The 20249-nt window shown below is 34.0% G+C and overlaps 1 long non-coding RNA gene across 1 annotated transcript; it reads right to left on the bottom strand.

Moving 5' to 3' along the window:
* Nucleotides 1–307: 307 nt before the first annotated feature.
* LOC111910107 (uncharacterized) lies at nucleotides 308–9139 on the bottom strand. The gene is made up of 5 exons (XR_008224110.1): nucleotides 9004–9139; nucleotides 8578–8871; nucleotides 5103–5352; nucleotides 702–840; nucleotides 308–572 (listed from the first exon to the last, which is right to left on the bottom strand). It is a non-coding gene; the product is annotated as an uncharacterized LOC111910107 (long non-coding RNA).
* Nucleotides 9140–20249: the final 11110 nt, after the last annotated feature.

Raw genomic sequence — 20249 nt, 5'->3', positions numbered from 1 at the left:
GCATTCCTTCCATAAGAGTATGGTAATCTCCTCCGCACTTGAACCGGTGTTGTCATCAATAATAATTAAAGGAAATAAAGTAGGTAATACGTTTTGGTATGAAGATTTGTACTTACTGTTCTTCAGTTAAAGTGATAACCATGAAAGGTTCCTTGTTTTTTTTTCGCGTGTGATCTTTCATGTCAATGAGTACGCCTATGAAATCTGAATGTAATTATAAGTTTAATATTAGTAACAATTTTGAACATAAGAAATTTTTTGCATAAAAGTAATGATGTTTGGGTTGATGTTATTAATGTACCTGGATGCTCCAAGTTTTTGTCTGCTATTATTTGAAAGTGTGATCTCGGACCGAAGCGGAACCATGTTAGAGGAATGACACTGTGGTTTGGAATTTCCTCAATTGTTGATGCTTCACCAATATTCATGTGTACTGGGTGATTTAACACCTTTTGATATTTGTCTAGCTCAGTGCATGTATAGTCCTTAATACGATAACATCGAGAGACTACTAATGAAGTTTCTATGCATCGTTGATTTGTCTTTTGTGCAAGTAGCTGAATTGTATCTCCCTACTCAAATAAATGTGTTAGGGTGGTTTTATATATTAATACTTTGTACAAGAGTGTGTGTGTGTGTGTGTGTGTATATATATATATATATATATATATATATATATATATATATATATATATCCTTACATGCTCATCAATCACGATAAACCATGTCTCGTCCTTTCTAAATTGTAGTGTCCATTTTCGCAAGACATGAATTTCAAGTGAATTTCCTGGTGAACCAAATTGAAGGTTTGATATTCTATCCATGTTTGAGGAGATTGCTCTACAAATAAAAAACATTGCTAATGTTTACATATTATCTTAAAAGAATGAACCAAAATTTATATAAAAATATGATGGTTATTTTGTAGCATATATTTTAGGTATTAGATGTTTATAATAAGTATAATTGCAAAACAGGTAGAAAAGATGATATTGGGTCATAGAATTTTCTTAGTTATTAGATGAATTGAAAACATAAATGTGGTGTAGTAACCTCTTGCATATTAACCCTTGCTAACAAATCCTCGAAGACGACATTTCTGGTATAGTTGAATGGTAATGCAACTTCTTGTTGTAGCAGAATCTTTATTGAATCTGGTGAGGTAGCTCTTGACAAAGCCGCATATAGTTGTTCGTGTGTGAAAACAGAGTTAGTGAGGTATAAACCTACCTTTTTAAGAGATTGCCCTTGACTTTTGTTTATAGTCATTGCATAACACACTTTAAGAGGAAATTGTTTTTTGATAAATATGAAAGGTATGTCAGAGGTATTATGTACAAATTTTATTCATGGAATGTAAACCCTTTTCCCACTAGATATGCCTGTTATTATGGAAGCTTCAATCACAGATGGTAATAATTGTGTAACAATCAAACGTGTTCCATTACAAAGACCTTCTCTTTGATTGATATTCCTCATTTGCATAACTAGGGTATTAACTTTCAAAATTAATGTATGTGAAGGAAAACCAGAAAAGTGAAGATTGCTTAAATAATCTTGGGGATATAATGTATCTAATTCTAAGCTATCATGGGTTTGTGATTTAATAGAATCACAGCTGTTGTATACCACCCCTTGACTATTAGTTTTTTGATAGAATTAAAGCATTGACTTGATCAACTGTTTCATTTTTCGGACAAATAATGGCTTTAACAGATTACTCTTCAAGTAATGGATTGGAAAATATATCTTTGCCATATACAAAATGTATTAGTGAGTCTAATCCTTTGTCTCCTAATTCGATAAGGAAACAATGAGGTATTTGTATACTGTTTGTGCTTTCTGGATCATTCTTGTATGGTGTTCCGACATTTCCATTTCCAATATCGAGAAGCCATGAAGCAAACTGTGATATTTGATTAACATCAGTATTTGAATTGAATGGTTGGGATAAACACATATTATGATGCAATTTGAATACCGTAAAATGTGAGTATAGATAGGAATTAGGTAGAGTCAGGCTAATTATCTGTGATTTTCTACTTTTAGGTTGAACATGAAGAGTTTCTCGAAAGTCACCTCCTAGGAGCATTGGCATCCCACCAAAAAGATGGTTATCATCTTCAAGGACATCTTGTAGTGATTATCCAGAAACTCAAAGCAACGACGATCACTCTTTGGAGCTTCATCCCATATGATCATAGAATTCCCCTTTAGGAGTTCCGCTAGTTGTGTGTTTTTTTTAATATTCCAGGAAGACTTGTCTGTAAAGTCAATTAGAATAACAAATCTAGAATGAACAATACGACCTGAAGGCAACAAAAGGGATGCAACGCCTAAGGCAGCAACAACCAATATAATCTTTCCCCTAGATCTAAAATATGAAAGTATAGTCGTCCATAAAAAAAGTTTTTCCTGTACCACCAGATCCGTATACGAATAATAGAAGTTGCTTTTTGTTTCGTTCATCATCCACAACTCTTTCATAAATTGTAAGTTGATATGGATTTAATTGTGATACCATGGATGAATTTTGAGAAATCAAGAGATTTGTATCATAATTAGTCTCTTCAAGAAGAAGACGATTTCTAAGAATGGAAAGAAGAGATGGAGATGGCATTGGCAATCCAAAGTCAGTAAGAGATTTGGAAGGTGTTGAAGCTAGTAGTGTTTTTTGAATTTCGAGAAGTATTTGTTGTTCTAGTGTATCAACACGTAGAATTTCATTGGGATCCGTAGAATTGGAAGTGAATGTATGGGCTATCTCATCACCCATTTTAGGTTTTGCGGCTTCCCATAACAAAAAGAGTTTCCTACTTCACAATACAAAAGTAGATGATAGAAGAGAGAACGAAGTTCAGATGAGGTTGCCCAAGACGATGCTTCTTCAAATGTTGTAAGCCACTCCTTATCGTCACCAGTTAACTCTAACGCTTCACATGCATCACGAAAAGTTGAGTATGTGTTTTCACGAACAGTTCTAATGTCGTAGAATGATTTACATCCTTTTTTATGGAACAGTAAAACTCATAGATAGAATAACTCCCCAGCTGTTGGATGTACACATGCAAGTTTGCCAATAGTAGTATTTGTTGTGGTAGTCCTATGAATCCATCTCTTATCTTTGGTGTCACAAATATATTTAGAAGGGTAATCATTGTATGTCAAGTGAATTCCTCGAACATCATGTTGATTATTGTGCAACCATTCCGTTAAAGTCGTAACACCAAAACCGGGGGTATCAATTAAAGAGCCTAATTGACTGTTTTCTTTGAAAATAGTAGGTTGCATCCCTTCCAAATGGACGACCAAGACTTGTACATGTGGATCGCGTTCATGAATGGGAAGAAGCGGTAGTATTTTCTTCTGATGTTTGAAGAGTAAAACGAACGTGATCAACCCCTTTTGAAATGTACTTAAATAAGTACTTAATCATCATATTCCAACCACAGTATTCTACATTGATGTGAGCATCAAATCGACTACACAAACGTTTATTGTATGGCACTACATAGTTGTTATCAGTTATAACCCCACTTTGTAAGACATGATATGATCCAGCACGTCTTCTATAATGCACGTAACCATTTTCATCAAAAATTGTTAATGGGTTGAACGGTTTAGGAAACCGTTTCACACATCTATCATCTACCATACATGGGGCACCAATATTTAGTGAACCACAAGGACCATGTAGCATGCATGTAGTAATAGTCATATATAGTGCTGGTTCAAGTATAGGATCAGGAAGCTCAGCGGTTATGTATTTATCAATATCTGCACCTTCTTGAATTCTAAAGGATGATGTAACCCATAATAATGTATGGCAATGTGGTAAACCCCTTTTTTGGAATTCAACGGTGTAAAGATTTGTGAATAAAAATATTTTATAATGAAATAAGAGAACAAATACTTACATGCACTAACATCTCCAAAAGTTTTGTCCTCTTTATGGAAGTTAATGAAAGCATGGACTTTGATCTTAAAGATGTGCACAATGATATTTGGTCTGTTTTGAATATCATGTTGACCAATAGCATCCATGTATCTTCGGCCATTTAACATTGCAAGTGAAGGTGCTGAAATATTGTGGCTTACCATGAACCTTGCAAATGGCAAGAGCATCCTAATTGTTTATACATATACCTAGGTCCCCCAATGAAAGTTGTAGGTAGAAATACACGCTTTTCAATGAAACGACTGTCTGTATCACCTTTGGACAAAGCGTCATAAACACCGCTGATGTACTCTATATACAATTATTGCTGATGGTGTTCAATAAAGTCAAGCCTAGATTGTTCAATGCAAGTATAGGCATCCACTAAATATTGGTGGAAAAGACGACGTGAACGTAAAATAAGAGAGTAAGTGTGTCAATCATGAATTTGATAACTGTAATACATATTATTTGTTAAACTTCTATTAGAGTTAATACGTAGATGCAAGGTAGGAGACCATCCTTCTTCACCGTACGGGAATAGTAATGGATACTGCAAAGGCATGTAAGTTGGATGAAGCTTACTAACACGCTGAGGTGACCCAGATTTTGAATAGACAACAATGTCAAAGACAACCCCACTAACATTATCACCACAAACAATACAACCTAAACTTCCAGTGGCCGGTGGCCCATATCTCCTGTCAGGTACAACACTAAATAAACGTACACCATATGAATCTAAATTCATTGACTGAGCTATTTCTTTCGCAGTCTTAAATGTACGAACATACTCATTATGTGTATGTAACATATGACTTAAGGAATCTACAACATCTGCAGACAAAAGTACTTCCCCCTCACCATGAAAAGAATGAAGTCTATTAGCAACCTCATTTTCAGTATCACACGTGTACAATTGGAGAAAACGGGGTTGATGAACGTCTTGAGGATAAAAAGATCCTATCCAATGGTAAATTTGACCACTAACCTTAAACACATATGGTGCACAACCTTTGTTGATTGAGTAGTCTTTCTTTTGCACCAAAAGACGTCATAGAGAACATGAAATTATATGCTCTTATGTTATACATGAAGTGATCATCTTCTTAGAATTGCATACGCACATCAGAAGGACGAAGAGGGTAGGGAAGAACTACATTACCTGACTTACAACATTTCGTATATCGTGGATGATTGGCTCGGGATAAATACAATACTCTCTCATGATATCAAAAAAGCCCCCACAATACTCACATACGCAAGTACAATTTCCACAGTCATAATAAAAAGGCAATGCTGGTATCTCCTCTAAAAGTGAACTCCTGCGTGATCGATGTGAACGACAGGGTACTATTGTATTGGAAGTAGAAGCCATATGTCGTCGTTTTGGAGGCATTTGAAGAAAGCTTTTACTGAAATGGAAATCCAAAAGTTATCGACCTTTAACATACTTTATATGTAATTGAAATGGAAAATTATACTCTAGAAAAGTATTTTTGAAACTAATTATTTTGATTAGTAACTAATTATTGGAGTATTTTTAACACAATTGAGAAGGGATTAATAGGTTATTTAGATTGTATTAGATGATGGAATCTTTTGTAAAGATACAAGGTAGAGTTGAAAATTAAAAGGCTATATACAAAAATTTTACAATTATATATTAACACTAATCCAGTAGATTGCAAAGGCTCCATGTGTATTATTTAGAAGTCAAATTACATTTGCATACTATATAAACCAACGGTGTGAATAATTAACCTAATTATATAACCATAAATAAGATGAAAGTAACATCTATTTTGAGTAAAAAGTACGTTTCAATCTTGTCATTGAGATATAGATAAGAAAATTAGCATTAGAACTCCTCAAGTGTTAATCTAAAATTGTAAACAAAGTTTTTTAGATACAATACTTATTATAAATGATTGTAAACAATCCACAATTATGGGACCGTGGTTGACCACGGGTTCAACACTACTTATTTTTTTAGATACATTACTTATATAACCATTTAGCATTACAAAATGTTGTAAAGTGCATTATGTCGTTACTTGAAAATGCAATATAAAATCATAGAATATGATTAGGGTTTTTTTCTTAGCTTTTATTAGGTAAAAATTCAAATTAAAAAAGGAACTTACGTTTTACTAAATTTTTTTATTCATAAATTTACTATTGTGTGTGATTTATGTTTTAGCTAAATAGTTTTAAAAGGTATGGAAAACTTTGTGATAGAAAAGCTATTTTGTAAATTTTCCATCTAGCATTACTAAATATGGTTAAGGGCATTATTGTCCTTTGGTGAAAATGTAATATAATTTTTTTTTCAAAATAAATTACTTGTAAACCCATTTAATGCTGAGACCTTAACATTTGAATTTGAAAATTTTTATTTTTTATTTTATTATTATTTTTTTTGGTTTTGTTTTTCTCACCAATGATGAAACAGTGAATGATACAAATAACTTTGGTGATACTTTAATGCTTGACAATTTGAACCCTTATAAACTTCAGTTGGTGTAAAACTATCAGGAGACATGAAAGATTGTCCCAAGGGCACAAGGGTCATTTACCAGACAATCCCAAGGGGGTTTTATATAGTTTTTACAGATTTGGTCGTTAAATAGTTCTTGGGTTTCCATGTTAATACTTTTACAAAATGGTCACTGTCTCAAGAATCTGTTTAATTTTCACTCATTTTCTATGTTTTTTTTTTGTTTTTTATAATATAATTAGTTGTAAAATCTAAAATTTATATTTTTGTTTTAGTTTGAAATTATATTATACCTTTTCACTGTAATATGGTTTTCAAGTATCTACCAATCTAGTTTTGAAACCTCCACCTTGCTAATAAATGCAATTACTTTCCTTTAAATTTAGAGGCATATCAATTAGGTCAACAATTCACAATTTTAGTATAGGACTTCTGAATCATTGTAGGCAATAGCAATTGGTTCTAGTTTTAGAAAAAACATGTTAAAAATCATAAACCACAATTTTAGTATAGGACTTCTGAATCATTGTAAGCAATAGCAATTCGTTCCAGTTTTAGACAAAACATGTTAAAAAATCATAAACCACATGGACTATTTTTGTAAATTAGTGTAAGGATTGAGAATTTATGTTTCATTTGGAATAATGACTCCACATATACAGTATCCTGAATAGTCCTATTCATTGGATACCAATTCTGGCATTTTTTTAAGTAAAATGCCATTCTATTTAGTTCTTTTATTAGTATAATGTTATCATAGGTTTAGTTTGCAAATAGTTGTTGCATTTTTTTATAGTATAATGCCATTCTTTTTAGTTTTTTTTAAGTATAATGCTATTATGGGCTTAGTTTGCTACAAGTCCTGACATTTTTTAAAGTATAATGCCATTCTTTTAGTTTTTTTAGTATAATGCTTTCAGGGCCTAGTTTGCTACCAGTTTTGACATTTTTTACAGTATAATGCCATTCTTATTAGCTCTTTAAATTCTAACTGCATACAATCTTTTGAATCTGTTATAAAAAAGATTTCAGGTTAAATAGTAGAAAAAACATTCATGTTGTATGGTTTTACAATTTTGTTTTAGATTGAATGAACTTGGAAAAAGTTTTGAAAATTTTGTGATAGAAAAGCTATAAAGGGTAATTTTCTCATAATTTATGTTTAGCTTTTGTTAGGTTAAAATTCCAAAAAAAAAAAAGGAAAAAAAAGAGTTAGTGGCATTATTGTCATTTCAGTGCATGCTAAACATTAGTTTTAATTCGTCAAAAATATAAAATTACATTATTTTAACTTGATTGTTAAGATGCATGTATGATTTTAGAATTTAGTTTTACATTGAATGAACTTGGTAAAGGTTTTGAAAATTTTGTGATAGAAAAGCTATAAAGGGTAATTTTGTCATTATTTATGTTTAGCTTTTGTTAGGTAATAATTCAAAAAAAAAAAAAAACGAAAAAAGGGTAAGTGGCATTACTGTATGGTTTTAGAATTTAGTAGCAGATTCAATGAACTTGGAAGGAGAGGATCCCTTTACCTTTTTGTTTTGAGTAATGGTTATGGTTACTATAGAATCTAATGAGAGTTACCTCTTTAGGAGTTTCTTGCATAAATTTAATTATATGTATGCTTATTTTTAGCTAAATAGTTTTATAAGGTTTTGAAAATTTGTGATAGAAAAGCTATAAAGGGTAATTTTGTCATTATTACTTTATATGGTTTCACTGCTACACTAAGCAAGCAAATTTTTAGAAAGGAAGCGGAATCTTGCGGACGAATCGGTTGAAGGATGTTAATCCCTTGAGATTCTACAATGATGATATTTTGATCAAGTTACTATTGAAGATAGATAAGTTTCTAATGTCTTTTTTGCATTATTCCCATAGATTATTTTATTTCTTTCTTTTGAACACTTGCCATCAGAAGGTGAAAGAATTATATACATTGAAAGATACACAGGTTCTTATGCCATGGAGGTCAATCATGGAAAATCAGATAGTATCATGGTCTTCACAGAAAGGGTTCTTAAAATAGCAAAGATATCTGGTCAGAAGTATGGCTTGGGATAAGAGTGGGAGGATTCATTTAAGAAAAACAAAACCAACATCAATTATACAGAAATTTAAAAACAACTAGACATACCGAATTGTGAACAATAACGTAGAACAGGCGTTTGGTGGCTGATGTTTGGTGGCGGTAATTGACGGCGACGGCAGACGTTGTTGGTGACAGAAACCGGATCTTGATTTTTGGACAGGATGTTGATACTCAAACCCAAAAAGTCGAAAACATCGCTCAAAAACATATAAGGATTAGAAAGATGAGCAATTGGACCAAAGTCATAAGGAAATTGAAAGAATCAACCACTCACCGAAATTGCTCACATGTTTCGTGGCGGTAATTGACGGCAGACTTGTTGGTGATAGAAATCAAAGCCTGATTCGTTGGACGGGAATCGTCGATTGTCAAACCCAAACAATCAGAGACATCAATATATAACACCAAAGGATTAGAAACAGTTGCGATTGAACAAAATTCATACGGTAATTGAAAGAACCAACAACATACCCAAATTCCTCATACTACACTACAGGGTTGCGGGCGTTTAGTGGCGATAATAGAGCGGTAGGAGGTTGTCACCGAGGAATCGATTTCCTTTCGGATGAGATTCGATGGGAGAAGCATACGATCATAGTCTCGAATTCCTTTATTTTTGGATGAGACGATCACAAGGGTGGAGGATTTTACAATATGATATTATGTGTTAAGATGTTATAGATGTATATGGACGAAATTGTATTTTTATATAAAGTCATGTGGTGGAAGTCTAAAACTTGAGATTTTTACTGTTCATAGACGTGTTAGGATTTAATATATGTATATAATAATTAATATCTGACTCTTTATTATATAATAAACTAGGTGAATGTCCGCGCGTTGTGCAGAAACACCTATATAGTTGAAATCTTTACAAATATATGTTTTTTTAAATATAATAATAACGTTGTTGTTAAATTTGATATAATAATTTGCATACCAAATTGATATAATATATTGATTATTTTGAATTATATGATAATATATACATCTATTATAACTGCATAATCTCAATCGTTTGAATGACTTCTACCCGCGAGTTACTCATGAATAAAATTAAATATAATATATGGTTTAATGTTATTTATAGTTGTTATTGTTAATTATTTTTTTGAAATTTATTTTTTTAACATTTTAATTTCTATCATTATAATTATTTAAAACATCAAACATTGTCTTTTGATTTTAAAGTTAACAATATAATCATTTATATAGAGTTATATTTAACTATTGTTATCGTAAGTTATTTTAAACTACTTATTTGAAAACTTTTAACGATTATACAAATATCTTTAGGAAATATTTGAGTTAAATTGAGATTATAATTCAGTTTTTGCATTTAGCATTACAATTTATCACTTTTAACTATTCACAAAATATTCATTGAGTTTTTTTTAAGTGGATCTGAAATTTATGTTTAAGTTGACACTGTAATGTTATATTATAAATTAACAATTTAACTATTTTGTTCAAACTGTTCAAAAGTTGTAGCTTTAAATTGATAATGGTTTACATACAACATCTTAATCTAATAAATTAAGTATAATCTGTTAAAAATTAAAGAAATAACTTTATAAGTAGAAGTAAAGATGTTATTTTAATATTAAAATTTAGTTTATTTATGATTACACTTTAGGTTTGGTATTTATTTAACCTTATTAACCAACTTATAATCAGTATTAGAAAGACACTATAATTTATCAGTTTAACTATTTACAAAATATTATTTGGGTTATTTAAGTTAAACTAAAATTTTTATTTAAATTGATCCTGTAATGTTATATTTAAATTTATAATTTAAGTATTTTCTTCAAATTGTTCAAAAGTTGTAGCTTTAAAATGATATGGTTTACACCCAACAATATATTAAAACTAATAAATTAAGTATAATTTGTTAAAAGTTAAAAAAACATAACTTTATAAGTAGAAAGAAAGATATTGTTTTAATATTGAAATTTAGTTTGCATAAGATTAAACTTTATGTTTGATATTTATTTAATCTTATTAATCAATTTGTAACCATTATTAGGAATAAATTGAAAAATCATGGGAGTTTCAAATGAATGTGGTGAAAGGAAAAATACATGAGAGTTTCAAATGAATGTGGTGAAAGAAAAAATATTAGCTTTATAAGATATATAGATAAAATAACTTTTTAATCTTATTAATTATATTAAATTGTCTACATGATATCATGATATGTGATGCATGTCACATATTTTGTTGTATCGTTTGGATTGTTATTTTTATTGATTTTTTTATCAATCGTATTTAAAGTTGTTATTTATAAAATAATTATTCATTTGCAAACTTTTTATTTCGTGTGGGATATTTTGATGTAACATTATTAGTTTATATATCGATACCAATTTAAAACATTGTTCATGTGCATATGTTTTTAAATGAACTGTGGTTGTAGAGACCAACAAATAAATACCCTAAAAATTGTATATTAAAATAATTTATAATGGTAAGGGATCAAATCAACGAGGATCAGTTTAAGTTGTAACTCAATAAAAAAAATTTTAGAAAAGTATTTATAAAACGACAATAAAAGTAAAAATATGGATTTTACTTTTTGTTATAAATCTAATTTTAATTATCACAAATGAAACACAATTTAAACTAGTAAAAGTTGATGTAAATCAATACGATGGAAATGGTTGACACTGGAATTTGTTTAAACATTTGGTATATAGACTATTAGAATTCAATGTACAATAGTTGTAGTGAATCTCTAATTTGATTATAGCAATCAAAAATCTTGAAATTACATATATTTTTCTTAGTTAGTACAATGGTTAGAGAATTTGAAATAACCCATATTTTTTATAAACATTTAATATTTAAAATACTTGGGAGAATCTAGCATCAAAACCCTAAACTCAAATTTTCACCATTAAAGCCTTAAATAGCTTGAAAATGAAGAAACTAACCACATCAAGGGTTTAAGATGTTCTTACCTTGCCTCTAGCAAAAGTACCTGAAACCATAAACATAACTGTAAGCACAAAGCTTAGTGAGCTTCGCAAATTACGAAATACAATATACACATTAGATATAACAACACATGGTTGTGTCATGTCTGTATCATCCCAAAATAAAAGCAATAAGTTGTATTGGGTCCATATCAACCACGTTTCTATGATGACTTCGAGCCCATATCAACTCCATACATAAATCATGCAACCACATCAGTCAAAGTCATATAATAACATACATTCTACTCATATAAAATAGTGGGCCGACCATGGTGCCTTCAACCCACTTAAGGTGGTAAGAAGACTGTAACCACCCAAAAATCAGGGGTAAAAATTTCATTTTTATTATAGTAAAAACACAGTTATCTTTTAAATCCAAACTGTAATGACCCAAATATCAAGACTAAAAAATTCATTATAAAATCATTAAACAAACCATGATTGTCAAATCGTTTCTTTCATAAACATAAAGCGCTTTATCAAAACAAAGTATTAATCCAAAACATGCTTATTTTTATCAGAGTAAACATCCCACGCTAAACTTCATGGTGTGTGCCATGCAGTCATCCCGAGCTCTTCCCTCTGATTTCGGAAATACCTGAAACCAAAACTGAAAACTGTAAGCACGAACCTTAGTGAGTTCCCCAATCTACCACATACCATACACACAACATATCACATATAAAATAACTCTGGGACTACTCCCAACTACATCGGGATGAATCCCGACATCGGCTTACCCGACATTGGGCTCATCCCGACATCCGACCACATCAGGCATCGGGCTTACCCCGACATCAGGCTTGCCCCGACATCGGGCTTACCTCGGCACATACACAACATAACATATAAAATAAACACACAACATAATCACATAATCTGCATCGGGCTTACCCCGACATCAGACCGAAGCCCGAAACATATAACATACATAAACTAGCATACATCGGGCTTACCCCGGCATCGGACCGAAGCCCGGAACACGTAACACATAACAGATAACATATAACATGTGTTAATCACAAAGACATCAAGCATACATAGCTACTTCTCGGGACCGCCCCAACATCGGACCAAAGTAGGGAAACATATAATTTGCATCGGGCTAACCCCGACATCAGACCCTAGCCCAAAACACACTACCTAATAAGCATACCTTGGGCTTGCCCCGACATCGGACCTTGGTTTGGAACCTATCGTACTGACACATGCAAGAATCACAAAGACCTCTAGCATACTAACATTCCTTGGGCCTCACCCAACATCAAATCGTGATCCGGAACATATAACATGCAGTGCCTAGGGCTAACCCCCAAGTCTTCCTACTATAAACAAACATAATGGGCTGGGATTATGGCCATAGACCCATGCACATAGTGAGGAGACTCACCTTGCACTGCTAAAGTCCCGCTGATACCCCTCTGGCTGCTATATGACAATCCCCGAACTGCTGATCCTTTGGCCCCCTGAGCTACTAATAACCAAAATATCACTTAGTCCAAAACAATAATCCTTCTTAGGTTAAAATGACCATTTTACCCCCTAGTCCAACTTGGTCCATATCTAAGGCCCAAACCATGCTCTAAAAATGGTCGAACACTAGGTAGGCTTCCCAAGCCCACTAGAGGCCCACTAATGGCCCAATTTGCCAAATTGGGCCCAAACCCTCAAATGGGCCTTACCGTAAATCCAAACATCTTCTTAGCCCACATTATCTGACTTTTGATGGCCCACTAAGGCCCAAAGAACCAAAATCCCTTGCATGGCCCAAACCAAGGCCCAAAAAAAGCCAAACCCAAATCTGATGAGTACGTTGGGCGTACTCCTATGTAGGGGTGTGCAAAAAAACCGCGAAGTCGAAAAACCAAGCCGAAATGGCCGATCTGAAATCGAAAAAAAAACCGAAACCGAAACTGAAAAAAAAAAACCGAAACCGAAAAACTCGGATATCAATGGGTCGGTTTTTGTTTTGATACTTAGGTATCCGTAGATGACCGAACCGAACCGCTTGATATATATATATATATATATATATATATATATATATATATATATATATATATATATATATATATATATATATATATATATATATATATATATATATATATATATATATATATATATATATATCCCAAACAAAAATCATGATTGACAATTCCAATTTTACACTTCAGCATTATGTTTTCTTGTATTTTTATTTTTATATTCGTTATATCAATTATAATGTATGTTATTTGAACTTCGTTATGTTTTTATAACTCTCAGACTTACTAATTTTTAGAAAGAATCGTTGGAATGGAGTTTGTAATTTTGATTGTATTTAAGTTTTTTTATGTTTAGCGGGTACCCGTGAACCGAACTGTGGTTACCCGCCTTTATACGGTTCGGTTTCGGTTAGTGCACATAAGGTACCTGCCCCGTGGTGACGGTTCAGAATTTTATTACTATCCGAACCGAACAGCTCCGTTAACACCCCTACTCCTATGTACGCTAAGCGTACAAGCCAAATGGTGTGTACGGTGGGCGTACCTGCATGTACGCTCAGCGTACTCCCCCTAATAAGTCACTGTCCCATTAAGTGCTTAATACTCTACTCTAGAAGCTACAAACACAGATCCAAGGCCTTTTCAACGTATTAATCTATAAAGTCACTGACTTGGTGACTTTGCATGCCCCAATCATGTCCAAACTCCAAAAATGATATCCCATTCTCATAGAAATGCTCTTAACTCATGCATGAGCCCAATAAGACATTCAAGATGGCAACTTTCTGTGTTAGGGACTCAGTTAGAATAGAGAGTAGCAACTCCAAGTCCTAGAAATCGGATTAAACCACAAAGCTTCAACCTTTGGACCAAAATGGTCCAAAAACTCAATCTAAGAGAACTAAGAAGATATTATACCTTGAAATGGTTAGAAATGAAGCAACAATCCCAGATCTGCAACCTCTCCTTTGAACCACCACCTTTCCTTATTCCTTTCTTGTTTGGAAAATGGATCCACAACACCAAGATGCTTCTCTAGTGACCTTCTAAGCTCCAAGAACACTCAAATATGGATTAGGGTTTTGTAGTCGCTCCTTTAGGGTGGAAATGGAGGTTGGCCTTCGAGACATAAGGTTCTTTATATAGGGCTCAACCCAAAAATTAGGGTTTGGGAAATCTGAGCGTACATTGGGCGTACTTCTCATACGCTAGGTGTACGCCCCTCCGCATCCGTGACCATTCTCCTTTATACGATGGGCGTAACCCAACTTACGCTGGCCGTACACTTGCATCTACCACGTTGCATGCATGGCCCTTTCTTGCCATCTTTCTTCATTAAGGATCAATATTGCCAATAACTTCAAAGTTCTATAACTCCTTCATTCTAAGTCTGTTTCCAACGAACTTTATTCCCACGAAAAGGTGGCGACAAGCCCTACGCTCCTGACTACACACCCAAGCCTTAAAACCTTTTGAATAAAACTCGAGACCCATAAAAGATTGAATCGCTTATACCCAGGGCCTTTGAACCCGCGACCGAAGTACTTTCCAAAACGGGGTGTTACACAAAAATTCCAAAAACATTTCTTATTAAAACACTTATCAAAGTTACGTCCCATAATCACATAATGCAGAAAACATGGGTGTGTGCGCTGCGATCAAGTGGGCCCTTCCTTTCCAAAACAATGATACCTGAAACCATAAACAAAATTGTAAGCACGAAGCCTAGTGAGTTCCCCAGAGCATAATCCACATAACCATGTAATCTATATCAATCACATAAGGCATATCAATCACATAAGCCATATCCATCACGTAAGCCATACATATAAACATATAAGGACGCCCCAGACACCCTCCATGGTCTTACTCCAGGATGCTATGGGTACCCCCACATAGTCTTACACCTATGTGCCATGGACTCCCCTCATGGTCTTAATTAGAATGTCATGGGCACCCCCACATGGTCTTATAACCAAGTGACATGGGCAGCCTCATGGTCTTTACTTGGAAAGCTATGGGCACCCCCACATGGTCTTATAACAAAGTGTCATGGGAACCCCCATGGTCTTTTCCTAGAATGCCATTGGCACCCCCACATGGTCTTATAACCAAGTGCCATGGGCACACCCCATGGTCTTTCATGTAATTCCACAGAAATAACTAGCATACCACATAGCATATAACCAACTAGTATACCACATATCACTACATCAGCTAGTGTACCACATATCAAAAAATAGGTCGAACTTGGTGCCTTCAATCCATTGGTATGGTGAGGAGACTCACCTCACACTGCCGAAGTCCCGCAGATAAAACTCTAGCTGTTGGTTGACAAATTCCTGAATTGTCAACATCAAAACAACACCCAATTAATAATTGGGTTCCAATACACAAACATAAGTCCATATTTGGGGTAAAAGACTACTTTGCCCGCAACCTAGCTTGGTCCAAGTCTAAGGCCCAAACACACTTTGAAGGCCCAAAAGTCAGACAATGAACTAAAACCCAACCAAACTTGTACATGGTCTTTTCGTATGGCCCAACCATTTGTTCGAGTCCAAACACTTGGCATTCCGATGGTCCAATACCCCACTTATGGCCCAATTTTCCAAATTAGTCCTAAGCCTTTCCAATGGGCCTTATCCTAAAGCCCAATAATTTCCTTAGTCCATAAACATGTTTCCATTTGCTCACGAAGGCCCACAGCAACCCAGTCCAAGAAATGGCCCAACAAGAACCCAACCCCAATTAGGGTTTTTCACATAAAATGACGATTAGGGTTAAGTGTTCCTACTTAACCCATTAAGGACTTAATCCATTAAGTCTATCACTCCACTAGTCCAAACATACAATGTGGTTAGGTGAAATAGTTGAAACGTCTCTGCTCCTGCAACCGGCTCTACTCACGCCCTATACAAAAACAACCCCTTAGACACCATTCTATACTCAAGACCCCTTCATGGGTCAACCTTGGTCAAAATCAAGGTCAAGGTCAAAGTCAACATCTGGTCAAAGTCAAAATCAACACCCCAAGTTGACTCAACTCATCGAGTCATCCATCTGACTCGCCGAGTTTCCATGCTCAGCAGAATGGTTATAAAACGAGCCAACTCATCGAGACCCTCCTTAGACTCGTCGAGTTCTGCCCTTTACAGAATCGGTACAACAGTTCTAACTCGTCGAGTCCCTCTATGGACTCGTTGAGTTCTCCCGTTGTTTCATCTTAATGGATTAAGCCCTTATTCTTCAGATCTGAGCCTCATCCTTCACATATACACTAAAAATGTCTTTTTAAAGGTAAATTTTCTAACTTTGGATCCAATAATTGTAACATCCTAAAAACCATGCCAAATGTAAAAAAGACAAATTTGCCCTTGATGACTTACACATGCCGCATAAGCTGTAATAAACTATAATTAAAAAGGATAAAAATAAATAAAACAAGAATATGCATGATGACTAATTATAAATGAAATAAAATATGCCAAAAGAAACTATAAAAAGAACCAAATAAACGCACATATCAATGCATACCTATCCAAAATTAATCTAATAGAATTTAATTTTCGAGATTCCTCAGTGTAAGATTTCTTCTTAAGTAATTTGTCTCATATAGTGATTTTATTAATATATATGTATATTATGAATTATAGATTGATCGTAGTTATTGGATGTACGGGATGATACATCCAGACGTAAGATACTTGGCATGTTTAGGCGATTTTCTAAAAGTTGTTGAGGAAAATCGGGTGAAAAGGGGAGAAGGTTACATATGGTGTCCTTGTATCGATTGTCAAAATATTCGTATGTATACCGACTCTACAAAAATATAAGAACATTTGATAACTCATGGGTTTATGAGTAATTATATGTGTTGGTCACGACATGATGAGACATTGGTTGATTAGAACAAGAGTTTTTCAGAAACTAATGACGAAAATGATTGGAATGGCGATCATGATTGGAGTAACGATCATGATAATATATCTGATATGTTACATGATTGTGAGGATAATGTTGCTGAAAAAGATTAGGAAAAATTTCAACAATTGTTTGACGAATCGGGAAAACCATTGTATAATGGGTGTACAAAATTTACCAAACTTTCAGGTGCGTTGAAAATGTTTAACATAAAAGCAACCCATGGTTGGAGTGATACATGCTTCACCAGTCTCCTAGAGATTTTGCATGAAATGCTTCCCGAAGATAACGAGCTATCGGTTTCATTATACCAAGCAAAAATATTGATTTGTACAATGGTATTGGAAATCAAAAGAATATATGCATGTCCAAATGATTATATGTTATATAGGAACCAACATGCGGACCTAGATAAATGTGTTATGTGCAGTACTTCATGATATAAGTGGAAAGATCATATGGAAGAAAATGTAAAAGTGACAAAAAATTGTCCGCCTACGAAATTATTATAGTATTTTTCCAATCATACCTAGATTGAAATGGTTATTTGCAAATGCCAAAGATGCAAAATTGTTGAGATGGCATGCTAAGCGTAACATAGACGAGAACATAAGACATGTGGCGGATTCTCCTCAATGGAGGAATATTAATAATAATTTTGAAGAATTTGGTCGAGAGATTAGAAATATTGGATTTGGACTTATTTCTGATGGAATTAATCCATTTGGAAGACTTAGCAATCGTCACAGTACATGGTCGATACTTCTTTGCATCTATAATCTCCCACCGTGGCTATGCATGAAGCGGAAATATATTATGATTTCATTGCAAATTCAAGGTCCGAAACAACCTTGAAATGACATTGATGTGTATTTGGCTCCATTAATAGACGATATGAAAATAATATGGAATTCAGGCATCGAAGTGTATGATGCATATACAGGGCATAATTTCCAACTTAGGGCCATGATTTTTTGCACAATAAGTGATTTTCTAGCATAAGGAAATTTATCAGGATATAGTACAAATGGGAAAACGGCGTGCCCTATTTGTGAAAATGACACAAATTCTTTGTGGTCAAAAAACTGTAAGAAAACTGTATACATGGGTCATCAAAGATTTCTTCCAGATAATCACCAGTATTGTAAGAAAAAAAAGTCTTTAATGGTAGAATTGAGAAAAGAAAGGAAAGAAAACCCTTAGGTGGAGAAGTTTTATTTTCCCGACTTGAAAATATAAACATTAAAAGGTAAAAGTAGATCTGTTACCAAAAATATTTGGAAGAAGAAGTCTATATTTTGGGATTTACCATACTGGAAGCACTTACAAGTCCAACATTGTCTTGATATCATGCATATAGAGAAAAATGTTTGTGAAAGCTTGTTAGGGTTGTTGTTGAACCTTAAATGGATGTCTAAGGATGGGGCTAGCGTTCGAAGAGACATGCTAGCAATGGGAATTAGAACCGAGCTTGCTCCAATTGAGAATGTTGGGAAGCATATGTATTTGCCTCCATCATGTTATACCATGTCTAAGGATGAAAAAACAAAATTTTGCCAACGCTTGCATAATATGAAGGTCCCGTCTAGCTATTCTGCTAACATTAAGAAGTTGGTGTCGATGGATGAATTAAAGTTGGTTGGCATGAAATCCCATGATTTTCATGTTTTGCTGACACATATGATTCACATTGCAATTTGTGGAATACTTCCGGACCGTATTCGACACACGATCACAAAGCTTTGTCTATTTTTTAACATGATACATTCAAAAGTTATTAACCATGAGACGTTGGATTCATGGCAAAGTGATATTATAATGACTTTATGCCAACTCGAGATGTACTTTCCACCTTTTTTTTTTGATGTAATGGTTCACCTGATATCTCATATTGTATATGAAATAAAGGATTGTGGTCCAGTTTTCCTACGGTATATGTATCCATTCGAGAGATATGAGTGTCTTAAAAGGGTATGTAAGGAACCAACATCGACCAAAAGGTAGTATTGTTGAAGGATATGCTTCAGAGGAGGCGATTGAATTTTGTACAAACTATCTTCAAGGTGTTAAGAATATTGGCATTCCGAGATCTTGACATGCGGGTAGACTTGTAGGGATCGGGACAATTGGATTGAAAAGGCTCGTCTTAGACCGTGAGGAATTTCAGCTTGCACATTTTATAGTGTTACAACACATGAAAATCATTGCTCCATACATAAATGAGCACAAAAGAGTGCTACAGAGGATGCACAAAAATAAGGGTGAAAGATGGTTGACTACCAAGCATAACAAAACTTTTGCAAAATGGCTGAAAAATAAAGTGAAAACAAGTTATTGCGAAGAAGGTATGGATGAAGTAGTAGTATAATTGGGGAATGGTCTGCAACATCTTGTGGCAACGTACCAAGGCTACAATATTAATGGCTATACATTTTACACCATGGAATTTAGCGGGGCTGATCATGAGGCAAGGTGCAGGATCGCCAAAGACTCTTACTATGGTGTCATTCAAGAAATTTGGGAATTAAAATATGATTCCATCATTGTACCCTTATTCAAGTGCAGATGGGTCGACAACCAACAAGGTGTTAAAGTTGACAACTATGGTTTCACTATTTTCGACCTTTCAACAAATGGCTATGTATCCGAACCATTCATTTTAGCCAAACAAGCCACCCAAGTATTTTTTTATCGAGGATCCAAAGGATTCGGGATGGCACATCGTCTTGCATGGTAAACGATGTATAATTGGTGTTGATAATGTCATAGATGAAGAAGATTATGATCATTTTGACGAGCTACTCTGTTTTCCATTGGTATCCCT

This window comes from Lactuca sativa, chromosome 5, assembly GCF_002870075.4.
Source record: "Lactuca sativa cultivar Salinas chromosome 5, Lsat_Salinas_v11, whole genome shotgun sequence".
In the NCBI taxonomy this organism is placed as follows: Eukaryota; Viridiplantae; Streptophyta; class Magnoliopsida; order Asterales; family Asteraceae; genus Lactuca; species Lactuca sativa.
The sequence above is the reverse complement of the archived record's forward strand: the minus strand, read 5'-3'. Positions and strand labels throughout refer to the sequence as shown.